The 22,434-nt window shown below is 48.4% G+C and overlaps 1 long non-coding RNA gene across 1 annotated transcript; it reads right to left on the minus strand.

Moving 5' to 3' along the window:
• Positions 1–7,523: 7,523 nt before the first annotated feature.
• Positions 7,524–13,251, minus strand: LOC115301262. Its single transcript, XR_003913040.1, has 2 exons — positions 13,089–13,251; positions 7,524–9,459 (listed from the first exon to the last, which is right to left on the minus strand). It is a non-coding gene; the product is annotated as an uncharacterized LOC115301262 (long non-coding RNA).
• Between the last annotated feature and the right edge of the window lie 9,183 nt (positions 13,252–22,434).

The following is a 22,434-nucleotide window of genomic DNA, read 5'->3' on the forward strand; positions in this document are numbered from 1 at the left end:
AGTCCTGTCTCCTGTCAGTCACCTTCTAGATGTCACCTTCAGCTGCCCTGAGGATCTTACCCCGGCAGGAAACCATCCACAGGACTCAGCTGCACACAACCCCTGCGTCCTGCCCCCTTTAGCATGAACGAACGCTTCCTTCCTTAGCCCCTAAGGGAAAAGAAAAACATTCCATTCTTGTTGCCCTGTCTCTTCCCCAGTGTTCACTATGGGCAATGTGGAACAACGGAGGGAAAAAAGCCTTAGAGGACTTGCTCCGTTAGCCTGCTGCATGTCCCTTGCCTGTGTCTCAGTTTCCCTTCAGTCTTGGGTGGTAGGAATGACCACATCCCTGATCCCTGAGAGGGTGTTTGTTCTGATTTATCCCACAGGACTGTTGCATGACAACTTAATCCAGTACCTTCAAAAAGTATTATCGTGTACCTAGCCTGTGCCAGATACTGTAGGTGGAAATACCATGGGCTGAAACAAAGCAAAGACCCTATTCTCACAGAATCCAGTTTCAGGTGGGAGATAGTTAACAAACAGCAAGCAAAGAAACAAGCAAGATAATTTAAGAAGGTGAACATATTAAGGAGAAAATCAAGCAGGGCGAGGGGCTGCAGATAGATTACAGAAGGTATATCTTTTGGATGAACAGGGAAGACATTCTGGGGAGTCAATATCTGGGCAGAGACCCAAGGGCTGAGGAGCCAGCCGTATGGGGGGCTGGGGCAGCTGGCAAGGTTCAGGGGACAGCTGGTGGTCACCGCTTGGGGAGGAACCAGGTAGGTATTTCTGTGGAACAGTGAGGAGTTGAGGGTAACTGGAGGGGACGGCTGAAGGTCAGGTGTGCCTTTGACCAGAAACTAGCAGATCAGTAGGGGTCAGGCCCTACAAGGCCTCATGGGCCAGGGGAAGAACTTTGGATGTTACCCTCAGCATGAAGGGAAGTTGCTGGCAGTTGTGAAATAAAGAGGCCGGTCAGGAGGCAGCTACTTGGTCCAGCCCAGAGACACCCCTGGTTGGTTTAGGAGCCAGAGATCTTGGAGCCCAGGTCTCTCTGGCAGCCGTTTTTATGTTCTCCTCATAGAGTCTCAGCAGAGCACACAGCAGGCCCCACGCTTCTCCTTCGGGACCTGGTTAAAGGGCCACTGTGGTCTTTCTCCTTCCCTGTGCCCACAAGTTCAGCCTCCATCTGTTTGTCATATTCAGGGGCAAGACTCTGATCCAAGCAGATCCCAGTGATCAGTGGAGTAGCCTGCCACAGTCATTAATACAAAGCTGTTGTAAGTGGGTGGAAAGGCAGGAGGGTCTGGAGGAGGATGCGGATGAGAGGGACAAAGGACATATGGACAATGACCTGATGATCAGCCTTACCAGAGACCCAGGAGACAGGTGGGAGGGAGGGAACCATGGCAATGTGGCATCCAGTTAAGGATGGGCAAGAGGTGGCGGAGCAGAGACACTACCAGGGGCTGATCCCAGGAAGGCTTCCTTACTCTTTGGCCTTCTGAGGTGGGCAGCCTGACCCTCATTAGTTGCGTGACTTTGAGCAAGTTCCTTCTCTTATCTGAACTTCAGTTTTGTTGTGCGTAAGGGGAGTTGTCATGAAGATTACATGAAACAACATCTACAAAGACCTCTAACAGACATTCATTACTTTGTGAGCTGTCCAACAACTGAACCTGATTCTTATTTGAGAGAATACCCTAATTTATAAGTCCCAGTGGAAGACAGAACCCTTGATTCTACAATGAACATGGAAATGCCAGACATTTGCTTTCTCAGCTAGACCATGGTCATGTGACCTGTGCTCTACCAATCAGAAGCAGCCATCCCTGATTTTTTTTGAGAGCAAGTGACACAAAGGAACAAGAACCCAAGAGAATCTGTCCTGTGACAGCAGTTGTGGCTGCTGTAAGATCAAGTTTCAGGGTAACAGGTTGGCAGCAGAAGTCCTTGCTCAGGGTCAGTGGAAGATCCAGCATCTAGAGGCCAGTGGATGTGACAGTAACTGTATTGACTTCTTCACTAGACCAGTCAGTTAAGCGTATGACTTGGTTTTGACCAGGTCTTGATCCTGAGGTCATGGGATCAAGCCCTGTGTTTGCTCATGCTCAGCATGCAGCCTGCTTGGGATTCTCTGTCTCCCTCTGCCTCTCTCCTCTGCTCATGCTCTCTTCTCTTTCTCTAAAAAAAAAACCTTATATATTCATTACTAAACCAACCTACTAGTGCAGAAGCATAGAAAAAGAAAAAAAGTCATGTTCCCAATAAAGCATACCCAATTGTTGAGGTAGTGGTGATGTTTACATAGTGATACGGTATAAGCAAGTGCCCTCCCTACAGCATAAATATGTACCATCTCATGTGTGATTCTTTGTATACCTAGTTTGATTCTTCTCCAATGTTTCCTCTTGGAGTTTTACCTGGTTTTGTTACCAGTTTTCATCTGAATCCACCAGGGAATGGGACAACTCTGGTTTTGTTTCTTAGCCTTGTTTGATCTTGCAAGTCTTGTGAAAATACATAGTGAGGAATAGTCAACCACACACATACCATGATGGTGGAGAAGAGAGAGGAGCAGTAAATTCCTTTATGAGTCAAACCAGAGAGAGTTGTTTATAACCCAGATCCCGAGATGTGAGTGTAGTATCTAACTCTACTTCCCAGTGCATCCAACCTGGAAACTAGTTTCCCTTAATAATCTTATTTGGGCCAAATTTGAGCTGTGATTAGTGAGGGGTTACAAACAGAAGGGTTTGAAGAGAGATCTCTTCCTAAGTTATGGGTCTATAGTATGGCTAAGACTGATGGTTGCCTGCTCAGTTTCTATTCTCTTCTTTTTCCTTAGTATCAGAACTCTAATTTTATTCTGAATGGTGATGCCTCTAGAGAAAAGACTACATTTCCCAGCCTCCTTCGCAGGTGGGAGGGTTTCTTTGATAAAGTTCTAGCCAATGACATGTGAGCAAAAATCTTAAGATATTTCACAAACACCCTTTTTCCTCTTTCTACCTTTCTTCTAGCTTCCTGTCTAGAACACAGACATGATGGCTAGTCCCTCAACAGCTCTTTTAGACTATTAGGTGACCTTGAGAATGGAAGGGAAGATTAGGAGAGTGGAGTAAAGGATAGGAATCTGGGTGCCTGGAGACCCAGAGCCACCATGCCACCATATCAACCCTGCACTGCTCCAGTGAGGTTATTTGTTTGTTTGTTTGTTTGTTTGTTTTTTAAATAGGGAAAAATAAATTTCCATTTCCGATCTTCCACCAGTGTTTAAACCACAGTTTTCTGGTCTATCCCATAAGCAATTCCTCACTGATACAATGAAGACGCATTTGAAATCAAATGTTTTGATCTGGGGGAAAGTTGGAGGGCTTGTCATCATAGCAGAGATCTGCTTTTCCTGAGCTTTGATAGCTGGGGATCTCTTGGATCTGTCTCTTGTCTCCAGCCTTACACACCTTGATGCTCACTGATCCTATTCTTTCTTCTGCCATCTAGATGACCATCTCCAGTATCTTGAGTGGTGGCTGTGCACTTGATTTTGCTGCAGGGAAGCCCTTTACATTTTTGTTTGGTGCTTTTCCGTGGTACCCAGCAACACTCTCTGTGCAGGGAGAGCTACAGGCATGGTTCTATTCCTGCCTCTGGTATTTATTCATGTGCTCTTACTCACAGGAAGCTTCTCTGTGCCTTAGTTCCTTTACCTGTAGAATGGGGATGGTGATGCCTATCCTGGCTTTCTTAGAGAGCTCTCAAAGAAAAGTACACATGAAAGTGTTTAGAAGATGGTGAAGGAACATATAGAAATTTGGTCATCTTTTTTCTGATTACAGACAATGGCTCAGAATATGTCAACCATCTCATTTGTAAGCTTTCATTTTTTCTGCTTTATACCTGTCCTCACTTGCAACTCAGCTGCCCACCTTTCTCACTCTCCAGTCTTTTAAGACCCACCCTAGATTTATATCTGTTGACGTGGTCTTTTACTAAATAGAATTCATATATAAATAGCATTTATTTATTGAGATTTACAGCTACCTCTGGCAATCTCCATTAACATTTATCGAGTGCTTACTATGTGCCAGGCACTTTGCTCAGCCTTGTAAATGAATCATCTTATTCAATACTCACCAAAAGAACTATGAGATGTGTGTTCCTGTTATCTTCTTTCTACTGATGAAGAAACTGAGTCACAATATAGTTATGGTCCTGCAGCTAGTATTTTGTGTAGTCAGTATTTGAACGCAAATTAGGCTTTGTGGCAATAAGACTGTGTCAGCTGGAGTACTCTAGGGAAGCACATGCCAAGGCAGAGTTGGGAGTGCAGGTGATTTATCTGGGTGGTGGGTAACACCTGTGAAAGGTAAAGGGGGAGGAAGCAGGACTGGACAGGAAGAGCCTTAGACCACAATGCAGATCTCGCAAATTCTCAGCCAATCTAACAGGGAGCTCTGGAGCACATTGCCCAGTAAAGGATCCTTGAGTTGGGCAGAAATAGCCAAGCCCCAGCCCCCCCGCCCAACCCTGCCAGGCAGACTCATTCAAACACTGCAGTGGGGGATTATAACTAACAATAGTGTACCAGGTACTTGAATGTTGTAAGAGGGATTCACCACAAATAAGAAATGTATTCACCACAAAAAAGAAATGATAATTATGTGATGGGATGGAGGTGGTGGTTAATGCTATGGTGGTATCACTTTGCAATTTATAAATGTATCAAATAATTACTTTAAACTTATACAGTGTTATGTGTCAATGATACCTTAATAAAGGTGGAAGGTGGCTGGGGGTGGGGAGACCAGTGTGTGGATCTCTAAAAGGCTATAGCTGGAAGCTTTCTGCTAACCACACTCTTGCACATGAGTAGCCAGTCTTTCTTAAAAGGACATCCAAGCAGTTCAGCTCCATAAATTCCACATATATGGTGTAATAGACAACATCTGAGTCTCAGGAAGTTTCTCTCTTGCTCAGGGTCCTAGGGTCTGGGTACAGCTAGGCTTGGCTCTGAAGTGCTGGTTGGCCCAAGTCTGCTTCATACATCTCATCCCAGGACCGGGGGCTACCAAGCCATGCTCTTCTGCCCAGGGTCATGAGGAGCAGAGACAGCCAGACCACACGAGCCCGGTTCAAGTCTTTGCTTGGGTCATGTCTGCCTAATTCCATTGGTTGAGGCTAGTGACATGACCAAGACCAAAAACAATGGAGCAGGGCAATAAAGTCTGCCCACAAGAGAAGTTATGCCAAGAGTGGAGAGAGGGAAGAATTGTGGATAAAGGCATATACTGTCTGGCCAGCCATCTGGCACCAAAGACTACTCCATGCCTGTGTTTTCATAAGTGCCTGGTACAGCACCTGATATGAGGGATTATCATGGAGAGGTTAAATCACATTCTGGAGTCAGATGGCTGGGGTGAGGCCTGGCTCCAATACTACAAGCTATGCCATCTCAGGTTTACTTGACCTCTGGGAGCCTCAATGTCCTCTTTTGTAAATAGGGCTAATTAAAGAATCCACATGATAGGGTTTGAGGATTAAATGAGAAAGTGCATGTAAAACCCTTGCCATGGTGCCTGGTACATGGTAGGCACTCACAAATGTTCTACTTATTTCTAATCTAGCCCTGTACAATGTTTGCTAATCTAGAACTGCGTATAGTCTAAGAACTCACCTCCTTGCCCATGTCCTAAGCCAGCTTGCAGCAAGGGACCTCCCAACTCCTTCACCTGTGACCATCTCCCCTCAGCGCATTCCCATCAAAACTCAGGTTGAGGACATCTGTCTGGAAAAATCCCAACCAACATCCCCTTGTGTGTCCCCTTAGTCATCCCGTGGAGAAGGTTGTCTTCTCCCACATGGCCAGGGATGCCCTCCTGCCCATCCCAATTTCCTCTTGCTTAGAATCACCACTTGGCACAGCCAAGGTTGAGGTAGGGGGAGGTGTGGAAGGGCGTGGGAGGAGAGACCCCTTCCCAGCACACATCGGAGGGCGGAGGGACTGTGGTGGGCACAGTGGGGTGGAGGCCAGCTGAGCACAGAAAGCCAGCCAGGGAAGGTTTAGCCTGCAATCCAATTCCACTTAATATCCCATAATAAAATGCTGTCAACATGAGTTTCCTGTTCAAGTGGATTTGTTAAGAAGGCTGGTGGAGGTCAGAGGTGTATTCTGGCTCTCCTGGGGTTGGGGGAGAGACCAGTGGGGTGAGGGGGTGCCTCAGGCATGAAGGCCCCCTTCTCACCCCTCCCCACTGCAGTCCAAACAGGTTCCTGGGAAGGGGGTTGTCACACTTGTCTATCTCTGTCAACCCATGATGACTCACAGAGGGGCCCCTGACCCCCTGGAAGGAGGTTCTGTCTCCTTCAATAAGCATCTGGCCACTGAGGCAGAGAGTGTGATTTTAACGTTGGGGATTCAGACCTGGACCAGAAGGTGAGGTGGTGTCCCCAGGTGTATCAGAGCCCCTGAAATCCCACCATGAAGAGGGAGCCACAAGACCAAGGCTAGGGCAACCTTAAGGGACAGAGGGCTGCTTAGTGAGAAGCCTGAAGATCTGGGGTGGCCTTAGTCCTCTTGAATGACAACTCAGGGGGTGACCCCACCTGTTACTCAAAATGATTTCTGTCTGCCCATCTCGGCCTCCCTCTGCTTAGCTTTCCTTCCTCTTGGGGGTATGGGCCTGACTTCCCCAGGGTCCTGAAAGTGCTCGAGCTGCCTAGGGAGCCTGGAGGGGGAGCTTGACCAGAACTGACTATTGAGTGGTCACCATGGATCAGGCACAGAGCTGGGGGCTGCCCTGATGTCATCTTGTTGAATCCAGAATCAGCAAAGGGGTTAAGGCCAGAGAGTGGGAGGCTAGTATTATCCCCATTTTCTTAGGGAGTAAACAGGGGCCCAGGGAATTTAAGAAATGAAACCAAGACCTCGTGTAGCAAGAGACACCACTGGGACAGGAGCCCATGCAGGGGGTGTGGGGAGCTGACTACAGGCTCAGTCAGAGCCTCCCAAAACCCAGCTCGGGCTTGGAGAGGGCAGCTGGGGAGGGCTGCAGGAAGGTGTGAGGCACACGTTGAGGGGGTGAGGTCAGACCGTGGGTCCTCTCCCTGAGCCTGCAGGCGAGTGACAAGCTAGGCCTGTGAGACTCAGGGAGGGGGGCATGGGCAGGGGGCTGAGGAGGGTAGGGCTGGGCTCCCAGCCCTTTTGTGAGCCCTTTTAATTCGTGTAAATGAGGGTTTTTAATTTGTTATTCTGGGTTTTATTTCTATTACCATCTCATTTGCCTCTAAACCCTATTTTGCCCCAGCCTGGACCGAATTCCATTTGATGCATTAGGACTAATTCTCCTCCCAAAGGGTTAGATGTTTTCTCCCCACACAAAAGTCGCTTATTTTGGATAAAGAGACGATTAGATTTATCTTTAATATTTTAATGGCAGCTGGGATTAGTGGGCAAACAGCCCCAACTGGGCTTGTTCACAGCGGATTAGGTTCTGATAAACTCTCAGATGGGGAGTTCCCCCACCCCACTCTACTTTCTGTTTTCCACAAAGTGCTTTTTATTATTTTTTGTTGAAAAAAAAATTCCCTTGTCTTTTGGAGCATCATAAATTCCATTTGCTGTTTTCTATTAAATCAAGTTGATTAAATTCGTTGTGACTCTTTGCACATAGATCTTTTTAATTTTAACGTCTCCAGCATAAAATCTTTAATGGTGCAATTTGAAATGGCTGCAAGATACAGGACAGGCCTTGATAAAACAGATGGAAATGAGGTTCTTCCAGGGAGGGGGGGTCCTGTCAGGAGGGGTAGAGTCGGGAGCAGGCTCAGACCTCCAGGAGAAGGCAGGGAATGACTTCTCTACAAGGCCCAGAGAAGACCAGCTTCCAATCCCTGCTCTGAGTAGCAACCTTGGCCGACATTTATGGAGTGCTTACTCTGTGGGTAGTAACCTTGGCCGGTGTTTGGTGGAGTGCTTGCCATGTGCCTGGCACCGTGCATATTGTCAATAATCCTTCTGGGGAGGCTCAGAGAGGCCTCGTGCTCAAGGTCACACAGCACTTTGGTGGCAGTGGTGGAGGCCAGGCTATCTGTGGCTGGTGGAGTCTCTTCTTCCCTCTTGGAGCCTTCATTTCCTTATCAGTGAAATGGGGTGATCAGTGCTGCCCTGCCTCACCAGTGCTTAGAAAGATTAGATGAGCTCCACAAATGGCCTTGGGAATGGGATGGGACTGGTCTCTCCTGAGGACATGAGGGGTGAGGTCAGCCCATTTGGGGCCCAGAGCCCCTGCGATCACTGGGAAGAGCTGATTTTTTGAGACCATGGGAAGCTTGCTGAACTCCAGGGTCTGTAGGAGGCCCCCGGGGATCTGGGCTCCCCCTCCCACCACCTCTCCAGACCTCAGGCCTCCCGCCTCGGGCTTTTCTCCCTGTCCCTCCAGCTCTAATCCTGACCTCATCAAGTGCTGGGAAGGGTTGATCCACAGAAGCAAATCCCTCATTCGGAGGGACAAAATCAGCTTAATTTGCAGCAACTTGAAGCAGGTCTTTGCCAGGATTTGAATATCAAATTATCCCACAGCCCAGGCTAGCCTGGGAGGCCTCCTGCTGCAATATGGACAGACATGCTCTGGGCTCCTCCAGGAAGATTGCTCTACAAGTGAGTGAGGCTGGCCTGGGCTGGGTGTGTGTGGAGTGGGGGCATCATGGTGCTTCAGGGGGTGCTGGAAGGCAAGGGCACCACAGCTCCCAGGCCTGGGCGATGGGAAGGCAACGGGAACCTCCTATTCCATGAGACTTACCTGGGGGCGGCGGGGGCGTGTCTTGTCAAATATACAGATTCCCAGGCCCCTCTCTGAACATAAAGAATCGAGGTTTTTACAATTAGGAACGTTTGAAAAATCCTGGAGCTTCTCAGTTAGCCAATCAGCAAATACTTAGTGTGCATACACTTGTACTCCAAACGTTTTGCAATCAGCCTCCTCTCAGATCAGCCTCCTCTCGCATCCGCTCCATCCGTCCCCAGCCTGCAGCACTGCAGACCATGTTCCCTTCGGCCACTGCTCTGCGATGGCCCCAAACACCTGAGTCAGCTGCTGCGCGAGGGTTCTGCAGCCTTCCCTCCAGGGTCAGTGTGCCTATTTCCTTCCTTCCGGGCAGACATCCTCTGATGTCGACCATACAGGACCCAGTGCCCAAACCCAAGTCTTGAGGGTCAGATCCCTCTTACAGGCATGTCACTCCCCTAGGAATCTTCGAGCTGCTTCAAGAAGGGTGGGGACTTTGAGTCTGGCCCCAAGCCTCTATCAATGATGAAGACCCAGCGGTCCTTCCTGCACAGGTGTGCCTCCTTGGGAACCTTCGGTGTGAAAGCAGCAGCTGGGACTACAGAGATAGCGCCATATGGGCCGGTCTGTCCATCCAGTACTATCGGCAGAGGGCTGAAGAGTCCTGTCCTCAGAGAGCACACAGCTGAGGAGAAAACAACACGGCGTGACAAGCTGTATTAATTCCCACAGGTGCTTCTCCGGCACTCACTACGTACCAGGCACGGATCTAAGTGCTTGTCCTCCATCCACCTGTTTTATCCTCCTAAAAACCCTAAGAGGTAGGAAATGTTATTAAACACATCCACTTCACAGATGAGGGAACTGAGGCACAGAGAGAAGAGCAACATGCTCAAGGTCATACAATTATAAGTGGTGGACCTGGGGATTCACACTCAGGCAGTTTGACTCTGAGCCTGTCCTCTGAACCACTTTGCTGTAGTCCATCCATCTTTATTTGTAACTATTTGTTTATGTATGTTACTTCTCTGTAAGTGGCTTGCTTTGTTTTTAAAGGCATAGTAATAGAGTGTTTTGGGAGCATAGAAAGGCGCACTAAACCTACATGAGGACAACCACAGAGGCTTTTTGGAGGAGGCGTCTTTATTCAATAGTTGCTCAGTTGTTGAGCAACCATTGTGTACTTGACACTGATGATGCAGAGATGAAAAAGCCACGGTCTGTGTCCTCCAGGAGCTCACAGGCTGGGAGAGGAATGCCTGTATGCAGATGTGCTAAGTGCACTGAGAAAGCACAGGGCATTATGGGAGCATTGTGGAGACCCCAAGGCTGGGAAGGCCAGAAGCAGCTTCCTGGAGGAGGTGCATGTGAGCTGAGAGTGAAAGAATGAATGAGAATCTCAGAGACATGTCCCCTCTCCTGGGCCCAGTCATTCAGCTGAGGTTAAGGGGGCCCAGAGGCTCTGCTGGGTATTCACTCCTCTTTCTCTTGGCCAGAATCTCCTCCATGGAACCTTCCTGGTGCAACCAACCTCAGTCTCTTCTCTGACCGCCTACCCCAGGAAGGCAGATGCCTTCCTACATCCCCAACTCCTGTGTGTTCCTGGGAGGCAGGGCCTGAACACCAAACTCCTGAACACCCAGTTACTATGCCTAGCAGGGGTCAGGCAGGATCTGTCCCTGTGGCCTTGGGAGAACCTAGTGTTTGGTTGGAGGGCACCTAGAACTTAGAGCAAGAAAGGAGCCCAGAAACTACTTAAGCCCACCTGGAAGGAAGGAGTGAGGCCCAGGGTAATAACAGGGTTGGCTCAGATCCTCCCACAGCTGAGATAGGACTCAAACTCAGGCTCCCAATGCCCTGATCTCTCTAGGGTGGTCTGGCCCCACCTGTGCCCTCCTCTAATGCTTGCCCCCTCGGCCTGCCTAGCCTGATGGTGGCCAGGGTAGTCTCCCCTGAATAACGATGGTATTGGCTCAGATTAAGGGCAACTAGCTGGCTCTTGGCTTTTCCTTTTTATATAACAACTAATCTCCTTCTAATCAGCCATTATTAAATTATATTCCGTTTTTAATTCATTCACAGATCACCGTTGGGACAGCTGGATGGATAATTGGAGAGAGATAATTTATGTAAATGAGGAATAGCAGAAGGTAGGGGAGAGGGAGGCTGAGGGCCAAAGGGGGCCCCTCCTGTGCCCAGGCTGAGGAGGGGGCAGTGGCCTGGCCCTGCCTGGAAATGGGTGAGTGGAGATGCTGAGGGGATTGGGGCTTGTCATGGGACCTCAGGGCTCTTGCCTGGTTAGATTGACCCCCAGCATTACTTTGAATACTTCTGGCAGGTGGGGAGCCCACTTCTTTTTGGGGGGCAGTTCCCAGACCCATCAGGTCCTCCTCATTAGACTTGGATCCTGAGAAGCAGTAAAATGTCCTGGAGAATTCCAGAGGCAGAGCTCTGTTTGACTGCAGCTCCACCCCTGTGGAGCTGTCTCTTAGCCTCAGTTACCAGTCTACCCCTTGACCTTGAGGGGATGGATGTTGAGGCTCAAGAACCTCTGAGTTCTTTTTTTTTTTTTTTAAGTTTTTTCTTAATGTTTATTTATTTTAGAGACAGAGAGACACAACACAAGTGAGGGAAGGGTAGAGAGACTTGGAGACAGAATCTGAGGCAGGCTCAGAGCCTGACATGGGGCTTGAACCCATGAACCATGAGATCATGATCTGAACAAAGTTGGACACTTAACCAACTGAGCCACCCAGGTGCTCCAAGAACCTCTGAGTTCTTATGCTCAGTTGTTGGTGGAGCGTGGAAAGTAACAGAGGAAGAACCTGGTTACCTAGTGGCTCCTATCACCGGTGTGTGGACTCTGAGTCCAATCTGTCCCCAACTAACATTTGCCTCAGGCCATGAGGCTTCCTTCTGGAAATCGAGAGTAAATCCATTCCCTTTGTTATCTGACCTGTCCGTCCTGCTGATAATAATTACGGGGCCACTAACACCTCAGTGTGTTCTCCTTGTGTCTGGTGCTGTGCTAAACACTTGCTATACAGCATCTCACTGTAACAGCAGACCCACTGCATGAAGTGGGTGCCACTGTCTCCACTTTACAGATGAAAATACCATGGACCCAAGCTCTCTTCTGACAAGTCCTTCAACAGAAACTAAAATAGAAGTCTGCTTACAAAAGGACAGGAGGTTCATAAAACCTGGAGGCCATTTTGGGAAGGTGCCTTGGAAACTGGCAGACAGGGACAGGGCGGACAGGGTATAGGTGGGTCAAGAAGGTTGAACTTCCAGACCTCCAGACCTCCCTGGGCAGTTTCTTGGGGCCCCAGGAATCAGGGGTGGGTAGGCACAGGTGTCTGATGAGGTCTGCATGTATCTGGGGCTGGCAAGGGCCCATGGGTAGGGCGTTGGACCTTTCCCAGAGGGAGGCAGGGGATTAAGGAGGGTTAGAGAGGGTGGTCCCAAAGGGTCCAGCAGAATAATGGGATTAGCCTTCAGGCAGTGAGTGAAAGTTATTAGTGTGTGGGGCCTCTGGCTCCCCACCGGAGGCTGCAGCTGTCACCCATCCCCAGGAGAGAGTCACTAGCAGCGCCTCCACCCCCACCTTAAGGCAGGCTGGCACCCTCTGCCCCCAACAGGCTTTCCTGCTGTGATCATCTGTCAGGGGACTGGCCTCCCAGCCTTAGCCTCCTGCCTACCTCTGATGGACTGGGCCACCCACACACAGTATACCCTAGCAATGCCCTGTGCCTCGGTTTCCCCATCTAGACAGGAGGCTACAGTGAGAATGCTTGAGAGCCCCTGAGGGAGAGCCCCTGAGGCGTGAAGGATAAGACCCACTGGGTCTGCTGAGCCTTAGCTGTGCCACCCCCAGCGCATCTGCTGGCCTCTCTGTGTCCTAATGTTTAAAACCGAAGTAGTAGCACTGCCGGGTTTTTACAGGGGAAGGCTGGGCCACAGGGCGCATCGAGGGCCCCTCGGTGGAGTTCAAGGTACCTGAGGCCTGACGACAGGAGCAGCCCAGCCTGGCCCGGGCCTCTCGAAGCCCGAGGCGGTGAAGGGCGGGCGGCTCCCGGCTCCCTCTAGCGGTGAAGGGGAGGAAGCCCCTTCAGGGCCGGGCGCCGGCGGGGAGGCCGGGCTAGGGCCGCGGGGCTCCGGGAGCGCGTGCCCCGGCCCCGTTCCTCCCAGACAGCGCGGGGAGGGGCGCCGAGGGTCCTAAAGGCTTCCCCTCCCCGCCAGCACCCGACTTCCATTGTGCGAGCGACCTTCCTTCAGGCTGCACGCCGGCCTGTTGACCCGAGAACGTCTTACCTCTAGTTTACCCGGCCCGAAGCCCAGGTACCCGCGAGCATTGGCCCAGGCTGGCTGCGCGGGCCCGGCGGATCCGCAGGTGACAGTCTGTGACCAGGCACGAATAATTCCCTTACCTCCGCTTCCTCGCGGCAAACTGACGGTGGGGCCAGGCCAGTGGTTCCATCTTTTCAATTCGAACAACCTTTTAAAATGTAAAACAAGGGAGCACTGGGTGTTATATGGAAACCAACTTGGTAATAAACTATATTTTAAAAAATCTATAATAAAAAGTAAAGCAAGAAAATAAAATGTAAAACAATCCGGAGTTCCTCAGGAATGTTTTTTTCCTTCTCCCTAAGGAGCCTACAGAGTGACCCAACACTATTAGACCCTCAGCAATTCTCTTACATGAAGTGATACTTTATTCATCGCAACAACTATATAGGTTTTAAAATTAGTTTTAAGTAAACGCTATTTTTTCTGGAGCAGCTTTAACTGTATGGAAGATTTGTGAGATTGCAGAGTTTGATACTCAACCCCCTTCTCTCCCCCATATCAACAACTGCCATGAGTGTATTTGTTAATGAACTAAGATCGATACATTGCTAACTAAAGTTTGTGCTTTATTCAGTCTCCCTTAGTTTTTACTTAAAAGTCCTGTTTTCTGTTCCACGATCACCCACAGAATACCACATGACATTTAGTGGTTAGGTCTCATTAGGCTCCTTCAGGCTGTGATGATTTTATATAATTTTTAAAATGAAAAGGGGGCGCCTGGGTGGCTCAGTCGGGGGCGCCTCCAACTTCCGCTCAGATCTCATGTTCATGGGTTTGAACCCCGCGTCAGGCTCTGTGCTGACAGCTAGCTCAGAGCCTGGAGCCTGCTTCTGGTTCTGTGTCTCCTTCTCTTTCTGCCCCTCCCCCTCTCATTCTCTGTCTCTCTCTGTATCAAAAATAAAATAAAACATTAAAAAATTAAAAAAAAATACACATTCATGCAGTGGGTATCATGGGGCTGTTAGTATATATTCTGATCTGGAAAAATTTTCAAGATGATATTAGTATGAAAAGGAATATACAGGATGGTATATTTTACTTCCACTTGTGAAAAACAAAAAATACATATATTTAACTTTTTAAAAATATGTATTTCTGAGAGACAGAGGAGGGGAAGAACAGAGAGAGGAGAGAGAATCTCGAGCAGGCTCCATACTGTTAGTGCAGAGCCCGACTTGGGGCTCCTACTCAGGAATGGGGAGATCATGACCTGGGTGGGAATCAAGAGTTGGAGGCTTAACTGACTGAGCTACCCAGGTGTTCCTATATCTATTTTTAAACCTCTGGAAGGGTATCTGAAAGAATGGTTATGGGTTGATTGTGGGAAAGGGTATCAGAGGACTTGAGAACAAGAGTGTGTGAAAAGTCTACATTTTACTCTACACCCTTTTGTATTAATTTGGTTTTATTGGGTTTTTTTTTTAATGTTTATTCATTCACTTTTGAGATAGAGAGAGAGCACGTGCTCGAGCAGGGGAGGAGAGAGGCAGAGAGAGGAGGTGGACAGAGGATCCGAAGCAGGCTGTGCCCTGAGAGCAGAGAGCCCGATGTGGGGCTCAATCTCACCAACCAGAGATCATGATCTGAGCTGAAGTTGGACGCTTCGCTGACTGAGTCACCCATGTGTCCCTGTATTGATTTGGTTTTATTTATTTATGTTTTTTATTTATTTTTGAGAGAGAGAGAAAGAGAGAGACAGCATGAACAGGGGAGGGTCAGAGAGAAAGGGAGACATGGAATCTGAAGACAGGCTCCAGGGTTTGAGCTAGCTGTCAGCACAGAGCCCGACGCAGGGATCAAACCCACAAACCCATGACGTGAGCCAAACCCGGACACTCAACCGACTGAGCCACCCAGGCATCCCTAATTTGGTTTTAAAACCTAAGTATGTGGGGCATCTGGCTGGCTCAGTTGATGGAGCATGCAATTCTTGGTCTTGGGGTTGTGAGTGCAAATCCCACGTTGGATTTGGAGATTACTTAAAATCTTTTAAGAGGTAAAAAATAAATAAAAACTGTGTGTATGCATTATCTATCTTGACAAACACAAACAGTAAATGTAACAGTACACACAGGTATAGTACAGTCATCGAGACTTTCACTGGGCTCTGTACTGTTGGGATAATAAAATCCAGCCCCAGATCTGTGAGGGTGCCCCCCCCCCCCGAGTTGGGTGCCTCTGCAGCTCCATTGGCTGGAGCTGGTCCATCAGGCTGGTCTGTAAAATGCCTTTCTACCCTTGGGCTGGGACTCCTCTGGCTGTTCAGGCCAGTGTGTGTCAGGTGGGTGTCAGGTGCATTGGGGTGGAGGAATCTGGGGAAGGTCCAAGTACAGATGCACAGACTTACTTAAGTAAGAAAGGACCACAAGGATGTGGGGGCCTTGTGGGATCTGGGATAGGATGGTTCTAGAAAGACAGGACTGCATCTCTCTCAGGTGCCGCTGCCTCCAGTCCCTGCAGCCGGGCTGCCTAACCTCCTCCTCCCCATGGCTGCACCTCGGCTCCCAGGCCAACATCCCCCCGACTCAAGCCCAGGTGGAGGAGTCTCAACTCCGAAATTTCCAGAGGGATAAATATGTCTGGGCTTAGCACAAGCTCCTGCATCCCTGTACCTGGCAGTATGAAACAGGGAGAAACAAATTACATTCCACAAGTATTTCACCAGCCTTGCACCAGATTAGGTGCTTGGGGGCACAAAATAAAGAAGCCGGCCTTTCTCCTGGGAGGCAGACTACAGAATGACGTGATTTCCTGGGTTTTAGGAAGGCCCCACTCCTCCAGATCCCTCCCTCTCTTTCTGGAGACCCACTCAAGCAGCCTTATTTGGTTAAATTATGGATTCAGTCCCCATGGAATCCAGCTCCCCTAAGAGAGGTCAGCATTTAGGCAAGTCTTCCAGAGGTTCCCCAACTGGCCTACTGGAAAGGTCCTTTTGAGACCCTGCTCTTGCTCACTGGGCAGTGAACATTTACTGCAGTTCCCGTAGTGTACTCAGGAAATATTCTCTATTTCCTCAATGTTCATGCCCTTTGCATGCCTCTGGGCCTTCACAATTGCTGGTCCCTCTGTCTGGATTACATTGCCTCTTTCAAACTTCCCTTTCCATCAGAGGCCTCACCTGCCCAGGCCCAGGTGGGGGTAGCATCTGCCTGACCACCTCCTCGTTCCCATCCCCACCCCTGGGCAGAGTCCTGATCGCTTGAGGTGGATAGGATTCAGAAGGACAGGCACCCACATCTGGCTTTGCCACTCCCACCAGCATACAATAGATACTTAATAAATGCCAGCTCCTCTCTGTTGCTCACATCTCCAGAGCGTGCATTTCTGATTTGTAAGTGGCCAGCCAACTATCTTCCCTTTACGCTGCAAGCTTTAATTAGTAGGCACGATAAATGTTTGCTAAATGACTGAGTGATTTAACCAGGGAGGGGGAAGATGTTCGCAAGTTCAGAGGCAAAGCCGAAGACCCCTGCTGCCCCAAGAAGCAGGGGGTGTCCTGTGCCAGGGTCAAGATGGGAGGTGCAGCTGAGAAATCTGGTGGATTGATTTCAAGGGATGATTGGAGTGGAATGAGGGGGCAGAACTGGATGGGTATGGTGGCCCTGGACCATCAGTGGAGGCTCACATCTGCCCAGCTGGTGCCCTCCCCCATCTTACTCTGTGCTAAGCAGAGTGGGCACCCTATTCAGCCTCTAGGGCCATGGTCAGGGGCATGAACTCAGTGCGTAGGGGCTGCTAGGAGACTTCCTCTTCTCTAGGCTCTGCAGCCCCAAGACCCAAGGAGGGAGGAGCCCTCATTTGCTCTCTTCTTCTTGGTCACTAGAGACCTGTGGTTACCTCATCTGGTAAGCACCTCATAAGGCACCTAGGGCTCTTCATATGCACCCTCAAAGGTGCTGGGACAGGAGGAGGGGTGGAGAGGAGGTTGTAGCCAGGACACCCCAGCTTCCAGCACCCAGCACATTCTAGGCAGTCCACTCACATTCTTCAGGAGTGTCCTGCAGAACCTGGGGACATATATAGTTTGAGTGCTTCTCTGATGAGGTACCCAACTACCTCCTTTAGTCACTAGTAAAATCCATTGAACACTTACCACATGGCAGGCATGCTGCACAGGTGTGATCCTCACAAGGATCCAATAAGGTGTCTTTAAAAATTATTCTCATTATTTTCAGAGACGGAAACCGTGAATCAAGGAAGGGAAGTCACTTCCTGGGGTCACAGAGTTCAGGAGTGGCAGGGCCAGGTTAAGGAAGCCAGTCTGCCTGCCCACACAGGCCTGAACTTCCAGCCACAACCTGGTCTCCACTCTGTCCTGCTCTGAGTGCAGCTCCCACCCCAGCTCTATCTAACAAGTGCCAGGAGCGTCTTGAAGCCCTCCCCTTGGCCATGGCCTTCCTCTGCTTGGCCGCAATTTCCCGTCTCACTTCAGCTGTCCCACCTGCCTCCCAGCTTTGCACCTCTCTCTTGTGAGGTGCAGTCCACCCAGTTGCCCAGAGGTCCAGGGGGTCCCCAGGGTGTGGGGACCATGGTGGGCAGAGGGCCCCAGTGCCTCTGGGACAGGAGGGTTGCTGAGAGCGGTGGGGAGGCGGGCGCAGTGCATAGCGCTGATCCTAACCAAGTTTGCCAGCCCAGCTTTTCTCATGGCTCCCACACAATGGTCTGCTTTGTGCCCACCTGCCGATAATGCTTAATTAGGCGAGGAGTTGATTAATTTGAGGTAATTGACAGCTAATTAGAGGCCCACAGGCTCATTAACTTGACATCTTGTCTTCACGAATTGGCTGAGTAGGGTCAGGTGACGGAAGCCGTTGCTTTCTCCCTCCTCAACCCTGTGGGCAAAGGTGATCACCTGGGGGAAGGCTGGGCAGAGCCAGCCATTCAGGTGGAGCAGTCCCAAGGCCAAGAATAGAGGAAACTGAGGCAGCAAAGGAGGAGGTGTGTGCCCTGACCCTAGGAAGGAGGGGGTGAGCAGCAATGGAGGGCTCATGGCATGGGGCAAAGGCACTGACTATTAATGGGGCTATAAATGTGGTTATTAATGTAGGGCACACCGATGTCCATGCAGAGAGAAGGGGCAAAGGCAGGAAGGTGTGTAGGGAAGGCTACTGGCAATATGCATAGGCTTTGAAGTGAGATGGACCTGGTGTTGAATCCCAGCTCTGCTACTAACCAGCTAGGTGACCACGACTTAGTGAACCTCCAAGCCTCAGGCTTCTCCTCTATAAAATGGAAATACTAATAGTTCCTACACCTCATGAGATTATTGTGAAGAGTACTCCAGACATTGAAGTAAAGGATTTAGACCAGGACCTAGGAGTCTGCTGAATGCTCAAATAAATGTTAACCACTCATGGTAGCAGGCAGGAGTGACAAGAAGAGAAGGTGGAGGGTGGCATGGATTGTAGGGAGACAATGGAAGCCCTCTCCGAAGAGGAGTCATTGTTACTGTGCAGGAAGCCTGCATGCCTGCTAACAGCATTGCTGAGGACGCGGGGGAGAGAGCCCACTGTTACAACCACTTTAGGGGGACATTTCAGCAATGTATATTAAACTGCATATATTGAACATAATATATTAAAATAAAAATACATGTGACCTTTGATCCAGCAATGCCCTCCCTAGTAACATATTCCACAGATATATTTGTATATGCATAGTGAGTTGCATACAAAGATGTTTGTTCATCACAGCTGTTGTTTGTAATAGCAAAAGACCAGAAACAACCACAATGCCCACCATAGGGACTGGCTAAATAAATTATGGTATATCCATACAGTGGGATAGTATGCTGCTGTGAAATCTGTATGACAATATGAACAAGATCCAAGATAAATGAAGAGGGAAGAAAAAGCAAGATGTAGGATGGGGTGTGGCTCCCGCAAGCTGGTAACTAGTGACCTGAGAGTCAGGAAATGGGGAGATGTGTTTTTCACAATATGCTTATTTTAAATATGGTTTATATTTGTTGTCTTTTCAAAAAACACTGTAAAATTAAAAAGCAATAGAGCTTTTTATCCCCCCAAATGAAATCTAACTTGAAATCTAAACTCATAAGGCAGAGTGGCGCTGGTTGAACTTGGGGTAGGGGTCCAATCCTACTCAGTTCCTTTCTCCTCTCTTCCAAAGGTTTCAAAAGGGTTTGAAGATCATTTGGAATCAATGTTGTCCAACAGGCTTTCTATGATGGTGAAAATGTATGTCGTCTAGTATGGTGGTCGATAGCTACATGTGGCTCCTGGGCACTGGAATAGTGTAATGGACTGAATTTTAAATTTTATTTATATGTGGCTAATGGCTACCTATTTGGATAGCACAGAAATCTCTTCAAGGGACTACACAACCCAGCTGTCCTAGCCTCTGTCTAAGGAATGACAAACTCATGACTTATCTCCAGTGTGCACACAACTTCTTTGCTGGGAGCAGGTGGTGCTGGAACCTTAGAATGGTTCTGGGAAACTTAGTTATAGAGAAAACTGAAGGTCTTTTCTAGTAGAACCAGAATTGCATTGGACAGAAGCAAGTCAGAGATGCTAGTATCTCACCTAGAATACCAGTTCTTTTAAGATAGATCACCTAAATGACCCTGGAGTCAAAAGGCACATCAGTGGCTTTGAGATCAGTAGTCAGCTCCAGCTGGGAAGAAGCTGTAGGTGACTGGAGGCCATTGATCTAGGCATCCGTTTGCCAACTGTGCACTGAGTACCTATGAAGTGTCAGGCTCTGGAGCAAAAGGGAAGCACAGAACAAGTCCTGGCCTTCAAGCAGCCTGCAGTCTCAGGACTGAATTCATAGGGGAGGGGCAGATAGAGAATGAGCCTCCCTCACAAGACAGCGCAAGCATCAGAGTTTCTAGCACCCTGGGAGTTTGGCTCTCAGCTCTCCCCCATACCACGGTTGTAGAGTGAAAGCACAGAACAGGGCCCCCCAGCCCTTCTGCTCAGCTGCTGGTGGAGCATGGAAAGTAGTTGCCAAAGGAACATGGTGAACATTCTCTATCCTTCCTTCTGACTCCATAGCTTGGAAGCCAAATGAGTCTGAGATCCCTTAGTTTCTCCTGTATTATTGCCCCAGTCAGCTCTATGAGGGTTATGATAGCTTTTCTTAAATTTCCTTTTAGAGGCTTAGGATCCTATATTCACTTGTTTTAACCCAGGCAATTTACACACAGTAAAGCATACAACTGTTAGATGCAAAGCCTGATGAATGTTTATCACACACTCACATGCATATAGTCCTGTGCAACCCCTACTCCAGTCAAGACTGAGACTATTTCCTGCACCCCAGGAGGCTCCTGGTGCCCCTTCCCAGTCAATACCCCCAAGTAACCACTATCCTGACCACTACCACCTGGATTAGTTTTACCCATTCTAGAATTGTACAGGTATGCACTTCTGTGCCCGCCTCAATTCTCTCCTCATTCTTGTTTGCGAGGTTCATCCATGTTACAGTGTGAAGTAGTTTGTGTTCTATTGCTGATTGGCATTCCATTGTATAAATATTCTCTTGGTGGACATTTGGGGTTTTGCCAATTTTTGACTCACATGAATAAAGTTTCTATCAACATGCCTGCACATGTCTTTTGGTGGATGCCAGCACTCATTTCTGTTTGGTATACACCCAGAAGTGGAATGAACAAAGATTGTGTATTCTCCAAAGTTAATGGACTTGGTGACTCCACATTCCCGGCATTGAGGCTTAAAGTAGGGGTGGGGAGTCAGCTTTGAGAGTCCTCTTTGGGGAACTCTATGCCCCCACTGGCTGTAGAGGGGGAGAGTAGCTCCTATTAGAAAAGAATGAGTCAGGGAGAGAGGCAGGCAAAGAAGCACCACATGGTTCTTAAATCAAGGCCATAGGACAAAGATGTCAAAAGTGTGCTACATGAACGGAGGCTGAGAGAACAGATGAACATGGGAAAATGGAAGCTTCTGTTTTGGAATTTGGAGCATGTATAAGGAAGAAGCAAGAACAACTCAAGTTCTCAGCAGATTCCTGTTTACTTATTTTAATTCACCCCACGAAAAGTAAATTTCTTTTAAGTTCTCTCTCTTTCTGCCTTTATTTACATGACCAACAGAGTAAAGAAAAATGCTTTTGGTAACCCAAATATCATGTTTACTTCCCAGAGATGATAAAGCTCAGCATATGCCCCTTGAACATTTCTAGCCCTGCAGAAATCCCCCTCAAGTTCAGATCGTCCCTTGGCCAGGGTAACCACTATTCTGATTTCTGTTGTCATAAGCGAGTTGTGCCTGTTTTCAAACGTTACTCACATGGAATCTGACAGTTTATGTCAACATTTACAGAGCATTTATTATGTGTCAAACACATTGCTAAACTATCAGTTTCTCATTTGATCTTTCCAACAACCCCCTTAACTTGAGAAAAAACCAAGTTCAACAATCCTATGTGAGGCCAGAAAACTATTAAGTAGCAGAGCTTGGATGGAAACTAGAGTGACGAACTGTCCCCATTACCAGGACTCTCGCTTCCCCTGGGAAACCCCCAAGTCCCAAGAAAACTGGATGGTGAATCACCCTAATTCAGACCTGGATTGGACTCAAAAGTCAGGTTCCTTTGGTTTCCTTAAGAAGTCATCCAAGGGTGCCTGGGTGGCTCAGTTAGTTAAGTGTCTGACTTTAGCTCAGGTCATGATCTCACGGTTCGTGGGTTCAAGCCCCACGTCAGGCTCTGTGCTGACGGCTAGTGCGGAGCCTGGAGCCTGTCTTTGGATTCTGTGTCTCCCTCTCTCTCTGCCCCTCCCCTGCTCATGCTGTCTCTCTCTCTTTCTCTTTTTCTCTCAAAAATAAATGAAAAAAAATTTTTTAAAAAATCATCCAAACATTAATCTTAAATCCTTAAGATTTCATCCAAAGATGCATATGTTGTTAGCACAATTTCATCAGAAAAGTTCTGTCTCAGGAACCTCTGTGATTTTTACTTGGGTTTGTTTCTTTCTTTCTTGATTTTGTTTCATTTTAAAGAAAGATTTCATTGAAAGTAGCTCCAAGTAGGGTAAGAACAAAATTGTTTGTATTAAAAGGGAATTCTAGCATATCCATCAAACAAGGATTTATTAAGCATCTGTGCCCTGAAAAAGAATTTTAGGAGAGTCTCTGACTTCAAGAAGTTTATAATTTACTTGGTGAGAGTTAAGAGTAAAGTGTAAAGAATAAAATTAGAGGATAATAAACAGGCACAATAATCATGCACATCTGAGTGTACACCATGTCCTGGAGGCCTTACATAGTCTATCTCATTTAATCCTCACAATACAACTCTGAGCTATGTACTGCTATTATACCCA

This window comes from Suricata suricatta, chromosome 9 (assembly GCF_006229205.1).
Source record: "Suricata suricatta isolate VVHF042 chromosome 9, meerkat_22Aug2017_6uvM2_HiC, whole genome shotgun sequence".
Taxonomy (NCBI): domain Eukaryota; kingdom Metazoa; phylum Chordata; class Mammalia; order Carnivora; family Herpestidae; genus Suricata; species Suricata suricatta.